Source organism: Rhinoraja longicauda, unplaced genomic scaffold (assembly GCF_053455715.1).
Source record: "Rhinoraja longicauda isolate Sanriku21f unplaced genomic scaffold, sRhiLon1.1 Scf000353, whole genome shotgun sequence".
NCBI lineage: Eukaryota > Metazoa > Chordata > Chondrichthyes > Rajiformes > Arhynchobatidae > Rhinoraja > Rhinoraja longicauda.
Window position 1 is genome coordinate 99,863 of NW_027601571.1, and position 13,482 is coordinate 113,344.

Here is a 13,482-nt window from a genome sequence, read left to right on the forward strand (position 1 = left end):
TTCTTAAGCCCTTGGCTCCTCGGTCTTTCGAGATCTCCCCAGTTGAACCACTCCCAGACATTTGTGCCTGGACCCCTCTTCTCCAGCTGTTCCTGGGGCCACCTCTTTTCCTTTTTCCTTGGGGGTTCCATTTCAGGGCTTGCCGGGTGATGTTTGTGGCGCGTTTTCTGAGGGTGTGTCCAATCCAACCCAATTTTCTCTTTCAAATTTGTAAGTCAATGGGATCCTGGCTTAGCTATTACTCCTTAATCCAGGCATCATTCAGTTTACAACTCAGCGGTATGAATATAGACGAAATGTGTAGGAAGGAACTGCAGATGCAGAGACACAAAAAGCTGGAGTAACATATGTCCTTTGAACCTTTGGGGTAAGATGGTTCTGGATCTGGCTTTAGAAACAAGGAACTGCAGATGCTGGTTAATATATAAAAGAGCACCATGTGCTGGAGTAACTCAGCAGCATCTCTGGAGAACATGGATGGGTGATGTTTCGGGTCGAGAGCCTTCTACAGACTCTAAAGAAGGGTCTCGACCTGAAACATCACCCACCTTTTTTCTCCAGATTTACTCCAGAATTTTGTATCTATCTTAGGAAAGGTTTAGAGGGATACAGGCCTAATGCGGGCAAATGTCAAGTCAAGTCAAGTCAATTTTATTTGTATAGCACATTTAAAAACAACCCACATTGACCAAAGTGCTGTACATCAGTTCAGGTACTAAGGACGAACATACAATGGCACACAAACATAACAGCACATACATAAACAGTTCACAGCACCCCCTCAGAGGGCCTCAAAAGCTAGGGAGTAGAAATAGGTTTTGAGCCTGGACTTAAAGGAGTCGATGGAGGGGGTAATTCTGATGGGGAGAGGGCCATCTTGGTCAGCACAGACGGGTTGGGCCGAAGGGCCTGTTTCTGTGCAGTATGATTATGGCTATCTATGACTAGTTCAACATTTGTTCCAAACTCCTGTCTAAACATGGTTCTCAAAACGTTGCTGGATATGAAATAAACTGGATATTACAGTTCAAGATGTATAACCAGATGAATTTACCCTTTCTAGGAATGGATCCATTATCGCAAACTGTACCCTAGAGTATGGAAATACCACCCCACTTCCCACTGGGTCAGAAGTGGTGAGACAATTGGTTAATAGTTTAGCAAATGGCACGGATTTAGGAAACGTCACACTTATTCCAGGGACCATCAGTTCTGGTGGTAAGTGTTATAAATTATGCTGCAAATTTCACAATGCAAGAGCTACCTGATTGTTGCAAAGACTGATGTACATGGATAGGACAGGTTCGGAGGGATATGCACCAAAGGTGGGACTAGTATAAATGGGGCACGTTGACTAGTGTGGGCAAGTTGGGCTGAAGGGCCTGTTTCCACAATGTATCACTCTGTGACTCTAACCAGCAGGTTGAAGTTGACTGGTCAATGTTTCTCGTAAAGGTGAAAGGGGTCGGAAATAAAGGTTCCAAAGAGGAAATTCCTCCCACATCCCTCCATAACATTAATAATGTTGTCACCCTGTGAATCAATTGAAAAAAAACTTGCATTAGAGTATGTTCCTTTATAGTAAAGATTTAGTGGCTCTTCGGCCCAGAGTCCATGCCAACTATCAATTACCCATTAATCACATTTTCTGTTCTAACCACCTTCTTGTCAATTCCCTCCAGATTCTCCACTCACCTGAATGAATGAATGAATGAAAACCTTATCATCACATGAGACAAGTCACAGTGAACTTCTATCCTTGCATACCTTGGCCCCCATCCCTGCACCAGTTCCCCCTTCGTTCTTGCCCCCCCCCCCCCCCCCCCACGGCGGTCCCCCCATTTTAGAAGGATGAGAGGAGATCTTATCGAAACGTATAAGATTATTAAGGGATTGGACACGTTAGAGGCAGGAAACATGTTCCCAATGTTGGGGGAGTCCAGAACAAGGGGCCACAGTTTAAGAATAAGGGGTAGGCCATTTAGAACTGAGATGAGGAAAAACTTTTTCAGTCAGAGTTGTGAATCTGTGGAATTCTCTGCCTCAGAAGGCAGTGGAGGCCAATTCTCTGAATGCATTCAAGAGAGAGCTAGATAGAGCTCTTAAGGATAGCGGAGTCAGGGGTTATGGGGAGAAGGCAGGAACGGGGTACTGATTGAGAATGATCAGCCATGATCACATTGAATGGCGGTGCTGACTCGAAGGGCCGAATGGCCTCCTCCTGCACCTATTGTCTATTGTTCTTCAGGGCGGTCCCCCCACGCCAGGTCCTCCTTTGTTCCTTCCCTTGGCAGCGACTTCCTTACTTCACGGGGACGTCTCGCCCGTCGGTCGGCTCCATCATCGACCGCCGCTGTGACCTCTCAATGAAATATGAGATGCTGTTCCTCAAATGATTCTGGGTGATCGGCCATGATCATGTTGAATGGCTGTGCTGGCTCGAAGGGCCAAATGGCCTCCTCCTGCACCTATTTTCTATGTTTCTATGTTAATTTGCGTTGTGCCTCTGACAGTGGAGGAGGCCCAGGATAGGAATGTCAGTGTGGGAATGGAAGGGGGAGTTAAAGTGTTTAGTCTAAATAACGTCCAAAAATTAAGTATCAGTATAATGTGGAAAATTAACGTGACAAATGCTATGCAAAGCTTCCCTGGGGGAATGGAACACATTGGGTAAGGCTCAGTGGTCGGAAGCCATTATATATATATATATATATATATACATACATATATATATGTATATATATATGTGTGTGTGTGTGTGTGTATATATATATATATATATTCAGTCTGAAGAAGGGTCTCGACCTGAAACGTCACCCATTCCTTCTCTCCCGAGATGCTGCCTGACCTGCTGAGTTACTCCAGCATTTACTACACCAAGAACCTTGGGGCAAAGACTATTCCCAACCCATTGTAACTGTCCGTCTTTAGTTTTTTAGTTTTAGATGTACAGGCCCTTCGGCCCACCGAGTCCGTACCAACCAGCGACCCCCGCACACTACACTATCCTACACACACTAGGGACAATTTACATTTATACCAAGCCAATGAACCTAGAAACCTGCACGCCTTTGGAGTGTGGGATGAAACCGAAGATCTCAGAGAAAACGCAAGCAGGTCAAGGGGAGAACGTACAAACTCTGTACGGACAGCACCCGAAATTGGGATTGAACCTGGGTCTCCGGCGCTGTAAAAGCTGTAAGGCAACAACACTACCGTTGCGCCACCGTGCCGCCCACAAATGTCTAATGTAACTGCACCAAAGGCAGATATGCCAAAGAAACAGAATTCCAGTAATGCAAGCCTGGTACCCAGGCTTAATGTGTGACATGCTACTGGAGTCCAGAGTCCTAGTTTCACCTGACATAGATAGTGCAATAATACTCAGATATCAGTCTCAAAAGGACGTGAAGGTACAGAAACTGGACCTAACAGGACACAAATAGAGCAGAAAATTGTGGGTCGTGGGATGATGCAAGTATTAATGTCAGAGGGAAGATTAAAATGAACTTTCCAAAAGACAAAAATTATGAACTAATAATGTTGTTTTCCTCATTCAACATTGTACCACCAGATTCCGCACAATCACAATTCTCCAGTACAACTGAATTACCAACTACATCTGGACCAACAACTGCCAGTACAACAGAATCACCAACTACAACCACGCAAAATCGGGTTGTAGCTAATGTCCCACTCTCTTTCAGTGTTGTTGGTGATTTTGAACCAAGCTTAAATAATCGAAGTTCCTGCAACTTCCGATCCTTGGCTGCCCATATTACAACTGGGGTAAGTTCCCTTATTCTGTGTTGATCTATTTATTAATCTCTCGTTGATCCTATTGTTTTTACGAAACAATGCCTTAGAACTTCATTTATCCCAGAAGGGAAATTGATCTGCAGACAGTCATAGAAACACAAAATACATGAAACATGAAATTAAAGTGACGAGCAGAAAGGATGGGGGATGTGCAAAGATTGGGGATGGGGGAGGGGGAAGGTTGGAGGGTGGGGGGTGGGGGGGGGAGAGTCAGTCTACCCCACGACAGAAGGGGGAGGAATTTGATAGCCACAGGGAAGAAGGATCTCCTGTGGCGTTCTGTGCTGCATCTTGGTGGGACCAGTCTGTTGCTGAAGGTGCTCCTCAGGTTGACCAGTGTGTCACGGAGGGGGTGAGCTGTATTGTCCAGGATGCTCTGCAGGAGATGCTTTGAGGAGCATCCTCCCCTCCAAGACCACCTCCCATGGACCCCATATGGATCTAGCTGCCAGAGGAGGTCGCTGACAGGTTTTGGTGCGTTCTTTATCATTTTCTCATTTAGTAAGGAATACAGCCTAAGTATTACTGTAGATATGTTTAATGGCATATTTTCTTTTAGTGTGCTTTAAGTATGAGAAGGTGCAGGAGAGTAATGTTGCATCTCTGAATCTCCAAGGAGATTTGCCGAGTGGATTTTCCTATCTTAAGCCACGTTGACAGAGACAGAGCCATTTCAATCTTTCAAAGGAAAAATGCAGAGTACAATTTTGGGAAAATGTTGTGCAAGGGAACTGGCTGAGTGATGTTGACTGGTTTGCCCCACTGGTTGCTAGCATGGGCCAGCTGGGCTGAACGGCCTCCTTCCCTGTCTTTATGTTCCGTGAGTCTAATACTTGTACAGGACTGAGCAAATGCTTCAGTGATGATGAATGACACAAAGTGCAGGAGTAACTCAGTAGGTCAGGCAGCCTCTCCAAAAGACATGAATAGGCAATGTTTCAGATTGGGACCCTTCTTCGAACTCATTGTCCCGACCCAAAATATCACTTATTCACGTTCTGTCGAAATTCTAGGACAGCGCGGTGGTGCAGTGGTAGAGTTGCTGCCTCACAGCGCCAGAGGCCCGGGTTCAATCCAGACTACGGGTGCTGTCTGTACGGAGTTTGTACGTTCTCCCCGTGATCGCGTGGGTTTTCTCCATGTGCTCCAATATCCTCCCACACTCCCACACTCCAAAGACGTACAGGTTTGTAGGTTAACTGGCTTTTGTAAACATTGTTCCTAGCGTGTGGGATAGTGGGACAGGGTTTGCTCTTTGGCGCGGAATCGATGGGCCAAAGGGGCAGTTTCCGCGCTGTATCTCTAAACTAAACTAAACTAAAAGCCAGATAGACACAAAATGCTGGAGTAACTCAATGGGTCAGGCAGCATTTCTGGAGAGAAGGAATGGGCGACGTTTCGAGGCGAGACCCAAAACGTCACCCATTCTTTCTCTCCAGAGATGCTGCCTGACCTGCGGAGTTACTCCAGCATTTTGTGTCTACCTTCGATTTAAACCAGCATCTACAGTTTTTTTCTTAAACTAAATTCCACCTGAACTGCTAAGTCATTCCAGCACTTTCTGTCTCCTTTTTAAACCAACATCTGCTGTGATACACGTCTCTTTAAACCTTTTGCATGTAATATTAAGCGTCCTGAAATGGACCTCAAGAGTCAAGAGAGTAAAAAATGTTTAATTGTCTTATTTACAAGGGGAATTTATGACAAGGTCTATATACATCATACCAGGGAACACCAGGGGACACCTTTCAACTGTCCTGCCAACTTCCTAAGTTCAGTGAGAGCCATCTCATCAAATAAAAAAACATTACCTTCTACTATAAAGTCATTCAAGTAGAAAGAGGTTCTCGTATTTTTATTGTGTGCTTTGAACTTAAACCTTCCTGACTCATGTAGCACGGAAACAGACCAAGTCATTCATGTTAACCAATATGTCCCATTGAAGCAAGTCCCATTTTCCAATATTTACCCCATATTCTTTATAACCTTTCCTATACTTGCACCTGTCAGGAAAAGTCTCGACTCGAAACGCCTCCCATTCCTTCTGTCAGATATGCTGAGTTACTCCAGCATTTTGTGTCTATCAAGTGTCTTTCATATGTTGCTATTGTACCTCCCTCAACTACCTCCACTGGCAGCTCGTTCCATCTGGGATTCATGGGAGGGGGTCTTGGAGGGGAGGATGCTCCTCAAACTGCAGAGCATCCTGGACAATAGAGCTCACCCTCTCTCTCCATGACACTCTGGTCAACCTGAGGAGCACCTTCAGCAACAGACTGGTTCCACCAAGATGCAGCACAGGACGCCACAGGAGATCCTTCTTCCCTGTGGCTATCAAACTGTACAACTCCTCCCCCTTCTGTCGTGGGGTAGACTGAATCACCCCCCCAATTTTTGTACATCTCCCAATCCTTTCCACTCATCATTTTGATTTCATGTTTCGTGTATTTTGTGTTTCATGACTGTTGGCAAATCAATTTTCCTCCTGGGATAAATAAAGTTCTATCGTATTGTATTGTATCGTATCGTATCATATACTCTCTGAGTGAAAAAGTTGCCCCTCAGGTTCCTATTAAATTTCCCCTCTCACCTTAAACCTATGTCCTCTGGTTTTTAATTCCCCCACTGGGTAAAAGACTGCATTAATCCTATCTATTCCTCTCATGATCTTATACACATTACAGAACCAGGGGCCACAGTTACAAATAAGTGGTGTGTCATTTAGGACTGAGATGAGGAAAAAACTGTTTCACTCAGAGAGTTGTGAATCTGTGGAATTCCCTGCCACAGAAGGCAGTGGAGGCCAAATCACTGGATGTTTTCAAGAGAGAGTTAGATTTAGCTCTTCGGGCTAACGGAAGCAAGGGATGGGGGGAGAAAGCAGGAATGGGGTACTGATTTTGGATAATCAGCCATGGCGATGCTGGCTCGATGGGCCAAATGGCCTTCTCCTGCACCTATTTTCTATGTATCTATGTTTTTATGTTTCTATATTTCTAAGGTATAATTCTCCAGAGAAAAAAACATGTCTAGCATGCGCTGCTTTAAGCTGCAGGGCTGTGGAACAACTAGCTGAGTGGGGTAACACACTGTAGGTGGTGGCTAACTGCTTGCTGTGCCTATTTGTTCCGATTTTGAAACTGATGTATGAAATGCTTTGGGTAGGAGAAGCAATGGAAGTGGCTGGGAAGTCAAGCCACCTGTCTCTTTAAATTATCCTCCCTGCTCCCACTCTGATTTGTTTGCCTTTTGACAAAAGTTCAGTCTAGTTTGTTGTCTTGTGTACAGAGGTACAGTGAAAAGCTTTTGTTGCGTGCTATCCAGTCATCGGAGAGACAGTACACGATGGCCGGTGATATGGCCACTCAAAATGTTAGTTTGGTTAACAACTCTTAGTTTTGCAGTTTATTTATCAAACGATTGCAAATGAATCCTCATAGATGTATTTCTTTTGCAGCTTGATGCTGTGTACAGACCGGACCCAAATTATCTTCGAGCAATAGTCAATGGTTTCAGGTAAGGAATAAACAATTTGCATCTCTTGGCTGTGGGTAGTCAATCAACTTAACATTTTTTAACCTCAACCTAAAGGGAGTGCAAATAGAAAAAAATTCAGGTCCACTGCATGGAACCAACTAATGGCTGGAGTCCTGCCATTAGACCACAGAGGTTGATAATAGAAAATATACCCTAGAACACAGTACAACACAGGAACAGGACTTTCAGTCTGAAGAAGGGGCTCGACCCGAAACATCACCCATTCCTTCTCTCCAGAGATGCTGCCTGTCCCGCTGAGTTATTCCAGCGTTTTGTGTCTATCTTCGGTTTAAACCAGCATCTGCACTTCCTTCCCACACACTGGAAAAGGCCACTATGTTGTCCATCCAAGTAAACCCAACTACCTCCACGTGGTATACACCGATCAGCCAAAACATTATGACCACTGACGGGCAAAGTGAATAACATTGGTCATCTTGTTACAATGGCACCTGTCAAGGGGTGGGATATATTAGGCAGCAAGTGAACAGTCAGTTCTTGAAGTTGATGTGTTGGATGCAGGAGAAATGGGCAGGAGTAAAGACCTGAGCGACTTTGACAAGGGCCAAATTGTTATGGCCAGATGACTGGGTCAGAGCATCTCTGAAATGGCAAGGCTTGTGGGGTGCTCCCGGTCAGCAGTGGTGAGTGCCAGTGGACAGTGGTCCGAGGAAGGACAAACCACAAACCGGCAACAGGGTGTCGGGCGCCCAAGGCTCATCGATGTGCGAGGACAACGAAGGGTATTCCATCTGGTCCGAACCGACAGAAGGTCTACCGTGGCACAAGTCACAGAAAACTTTAATGGTGGTCACGGGAGGAATGTGTCACAATACACAGTGCATCGCGCCCTGCTGCGTATGGGGCTGCACACGGAGGACCAACAGCATATTAGGCAGGTGGTCATAATGTTTTGGCTCATCAAGACATAATGTTTTGGCTGATTGGTGTAAATCCATTTATTCCCAGCCTGTGCATGTCTCTGTCTTAATGCCTCTAACATTGCTATCGTATTTACTTCCACCACCACCCACGCAGTATGTTCTAGGCACCCACTGCCCTCTGAGTAAAAATCTTGCCTCCCATATCTCTTTTAAACTTTCCCCCTCTCTCATCTTAAAGCTATGCCCTCTAGTATTTGACATTTCAACGCTGGGAAAAAATATATCATCTACCCTATCTACGCCTCTCAGAATTTTATCAGGCCTCCCCTCAGCCTCTGATGCTTCAGAGAAAACAATCCAAGTTTGCCTAACCTCTTCTCACAGCACTTCTTCTTCTTAAGCCCTTGGCTCCGCTAGGGAGCACAGGCCGTTGACAAATGTCCTCCACCTCACTCGGTCTTTCGAGATTTCCCCAGTTGAACCACTCCCAGACATTTGTGCCTGGACACCTCTTCTCCAGCTGTTCCTGGGGCGACCTCTTTTCCTTTTTCCTTGGGGGTTCCATTTCAGGGCTTGCCGGGTGATGTTTGTGGCGCGTTTTCTGAGGGTGTGTCCAATCCAACCCAATTTTCTCTTTCAAATTTGTAAGTCAATGGGATCCTGGCTTAGCTATTACTCCTTAATCTAGGCATCATTCAGTTTACAACTCAGCGGTATGAATATAGACGAAGTGTGTAGGAAGGAACTGCAGATGCAGAGACACAAAAAGCTGGAGTAACATATGTCCTTTGAACCTTTGGGGTAAGATGGTTCTGCATCTGGATTTAGAAACAAGGAACTGCAGATGCTGGTTAATATATAAAAGGGCACCATGTGCTGGAGTAACTCAGCAGCATCTCTGGAGACCATGGATGGGTGATGTTTCGGGTCAAGAGCCTTCTACAGACTCTAAAGAAGGGTCTCGACCTGAAACATCACCCACCTTTTTTCTCCAGATTTACTCCAGTATTTTGTGTCTATCTTAGGAAAGGTTTAAAGGGATATGGGCCCAATGCGGGCAAATGTCAAGTCAAGTCAAGTCAATTTTATTTGTAGAGCACATTTAAAAACAACCCACGTTGACCAAAGTGCTGCACATCAGTTCAGGTACTAAGGACGAACATACAATGGCACACAAACATAACAGCACATACATAAACAGTTCACAGCACCCCCTCAGAGGGCCTCAAAAGCTAGGGAGTAGAAATAGGTTTTGAGCCTGGACCAAAAGGAGTCGATGGAGGGGGCAATTCTGATGGGGAGAGGGCCATCTTGGTCAGCACGGATGGGTTGGGCCGAAGGGCCTGTTTCTGTGCAGTATGATTATGGCTATCTATGACTAGTTCAACATTTGTTCCAAACTCCTGTCTAAACATGGTTCTCAAAAGTTGCAGGATATGAAATAAACTGGATATTACAGTTCAAGATGTATAACCAGATGAATTTACCTTTTCTAGGAATGGATCCATTATCGCAAACTGTACCCTAGAGTATGGAAATACCACCCCACTTCCCACTGGGTCAGAAGTGGTGAGACAATTGGTTAATAGTTTAGCAAATGGCACGGATTTAGGAAACGTCACACTTATTCCAGTGACCATCAGTTCTGGTGGTAAGTGTTATAAATTATGCTGCAAATTTCACAATGCAAGAGCTACCTGATTGTTGCAAAGACTGATGTACATGGATAGGACAGGTTCGGAGGGATATGCACCAAAGGTGGGACTAGTGTAAATGGGGCACGTTGACTAGTGTGGGCAAGTTGGGCTGAAGGGCCTGTTTCCACAATGTATCACTCTGTGACTCTAACCAGCAGGTTGAAGTTGACTGGTCAATGTTTCTCGTAAAGGTGAAAGGGGTCGGAAATAAAGGTTCCAAAGAGGAAATTCCTCCCACATCCCTCCATAACACTAATAATGTTGTCACCCTGTGAATCAATTGAAAAAAAATGAATGAATGAAAACCTTATCGTCACATGAGACAAGTCACAGTGAACTTCTATCCTTGCATACCTTGGCCCCCATCCCTGCACCAGTTCCCCCTTCGTTCTTGCCTCCCCCCCCCAACGGCGGTCCCCCCATTTTAGAAGGATGAGAGGAGATCTTATCGAAACGTATAAGATTATTAAGGTGTTGGACACGTTAGAGGCAGGAAACATGTTCCCAATGTTGGGGGAGTCCAGAACAAGGGGCCACAGTTTAAGAATAAGGGGTAGGCCATTTAGAACTGAGATGAGGAAAAACTTTTTCAGTCAGAGAGTTGTGAATCTGTGGAATTCTCTGCTTCAGAAGGCAGTGGAGGCCAATTCTCTGAATGCATTCAAGAGAGAGCTAGATAGAGCTCTTAAGGATAGCGGAGTCAGGGGGTATGGGGAGAAGGCAGGAACGGGGTACTGATTGAGAATGATCAGCCATGATCACATTGAATGGCGGTGCTGGCTCGAAGGGTCCAATGGCCTCCTCCTGCACCTATTGTCTATTGTTCTTCAGGGCGGTCCCCCCACGCCAGGTCCTCCTTTGTTCCTTCCCTTGGCAGCGACTTCCTTACTTCACGGGGACGTCTCGCCCGTCGGTCGGCGCCATCATCGGCCGCCGCTGTGACCTCTCAATGAAATATGAGGTGCTGTTCCTCCAATGATTCTGGGTGATCAGCCATGATCATGTTGAATGGCCGTGCTGGCTCGAAGGGCCAAATGGCCTCCTCCTGCACCGATTTTCTATGTTTCTATGTTAATTTGCATTGTGCCTCACTCTGACAGTGGAGGAGGCCCAGGATAGGAATGTCAGTGTGGGAATGGGAGGGGGAGTTAAAGTGTTTAGTCTAAATAACGTCGAAAAATTAAGTATCAGTATAATGAGGAACGTGACAAATGCTATGCAAAGCTACCCTGGGGGAATGGAACACATTGGGTAAGGCTCAGTGGTCGGAAGCCATTATATATATATACATACATATATATGTATATATATGTGTGTGTGTGTGTGTGTGTGTGTGTGTGTGTGTGTGTGTGTATATATATATATATATTCAGTCTGAAGAAGGGTCTCGATCCGAAACGTCACCCATTCCTTCTCTCCCGAGATGCTGCCTGACCTGCTGAGTTACTCCAGCATTTACTACACCAAGAACCTTGGGGCAAAGATTATTCCCAACCCATTGTAACTGTCCGTCTTTAGTTTTTTAGTTTGAGATGTACAGGCCCTTCGGCCCACCGAGTCCGTACCAAACAGCGACCCCCGCACACTAACACTACCCTACACACACTAGGGACAATTTACATTTATACCAAGCCAATTAACCTAGAAACCTGCACGTCTTTGGAGTGTGGGATGAAACCGAAGATCTCAGAGAAAACGCAAGCAGGTCAAGGGGAGAACGTACAAACTCTGTACGGACAGCACCCGAAGTTGGGATTGAACCTGGGTATCCAGCGCTGTAAAAGCTGTAAGGCAACAACTCTACCGTTGCGCCACCGTGCCGCCCACAAATGTCTAATGTAACTGCACCAAAGGCAGATATGCCAAAGAAACAGAATTCCAGTAATGCAAGCCTGGTACCCAGGCTTAATGTGTGACATGCTGCTGGAGTCCAGAGTCCTAGTTTCACCTGACATAGATAGTGCAATAATACTCTGATATCAGTCTCAAAAGGACGTGAAGGTACAGAAACTGGACCTAACAGGACACAAATAGAGCAGAAAATTGTGGGTCGTGGGATGATGCAAGTATTAATGTCAGAGGGAAGATTAAAATGAACTTTCCAAAAGACAAAAATTATGGACTAATAATGTTCTTTTCCTCATTCAACATTGTACCACCAGATTCCGCACAACCACAATTCTCCAGTACAACTGGTACAACTGAATCACCAACTACACCTGAACCAACAACCACAGGTACAACGGAATCACCAACTACACCTGAACCATCAACCACTGGTACAACTGAATCACCTACTACACCTGAACCAACAACCACTGGTACAACTGAATCACCAACTACACCTGAACCAACAACCACTGGTACAACTGAATCACCTACTACACCTGAACCAACAACCACTGGTACAACTGAATCACCAACTACACCTGAACCAACAACCACTGGTACAACTGAATCACCAACTACACCTGAACCAACAACCACAGGTACAACTGAATCACCTACTACACCTGAACCAACTTCCAGTACAACTGAATCACTAACTACACCTGAACCAACAACCACAGGTACAACTGAATCAACAACTATACCTGAACCAACAACCATAGGTACAACTGAATCACCAACTACACCTGAACCAACAACCACTGGTACAACTGAATCACCAACTACACCTGAACCAACAACCACAGGTACAACTGAATCACCTACTACACCTGAACCAACAACCACAGGTACAACTGAATCACCAACTACACCTGAACCAACAACCACTGGTACAACGGAATCACCAACTACACCTGAACCATCAACCACTGGTACAACTGAATCACCTACTACACCTGAACCAACAACCACTGGTACAACTGAATCACCAACTACACCTGAACCAACAACCACTGGTACAACTGAATCACCTACTACACCTGAACCAACAACCACTGGTACAACTGAATCACCAACTACACCTGAACCAACAACCACTGGTACAAATGAATCACCAACTACACCTGAACCAACAACCACAGGTACAACTGAATCACCAACTACACCTGGGTCAACAACTGCCAGTACAACAGCATCACCAACTACAGCCACGCAAAATCGGGTTGTAGTTAATGTCCCACTCTCTTTCAGTGCTGTTGGTAATTTTGAACTAAGCTTAAATAATCGAAGTTCCCGCAACTTCCGATCCTTGGCTGCCCGTATTACAACTGGGGTAAGTTCCCTTATTCTGTGTTGATCTATTTATTAATCTCTCGTTGATCCTATTGTTTTTACGAAACAATGCCTTTGAACTTCATTTATCCCAGGAGGGAAATTGATCTGCCGACTGTCATAGAAACACAAAATACATGAAACATGAAATTAAAGTGACGAGCAGAAAGGATGGGGGATGTGCAAAGATTGGGGATGGGGGAGGGGGAAGGTTGGAGGGTGGGGGGGGGGGGGGTGGTGGAGAGTCAGTCTACCCCACGACAGAAGGGGGAGGAATTTGATAGCCACAGGGAAGAAGGATCTCCTGTGGCGTTCTGTGCTGC

General features: G+C 45.4%; 1 long non-coding RNA gene across 1 annotated transcript; it reads left to right on the forward strand.

Moving 5' to 3' along the window:
- Positions 1-1,079: 1,079 nt before the first annotated feature.
- LOC144590847 (uncharacterized) lies at positions 1,080-7,325 on the forward strand. The gene is made up of 3 exons (XR_013546590.1): positions 1,080-1,218; positions 3,575-3,789; positions 7,277-7,325. It is a non-coding gene; the product is annotated as an uncharacterized LOC144590847 (long non-coding RNA).
- Positions 7,326-13,482: the final 6,157 nt, after the last annotated feature.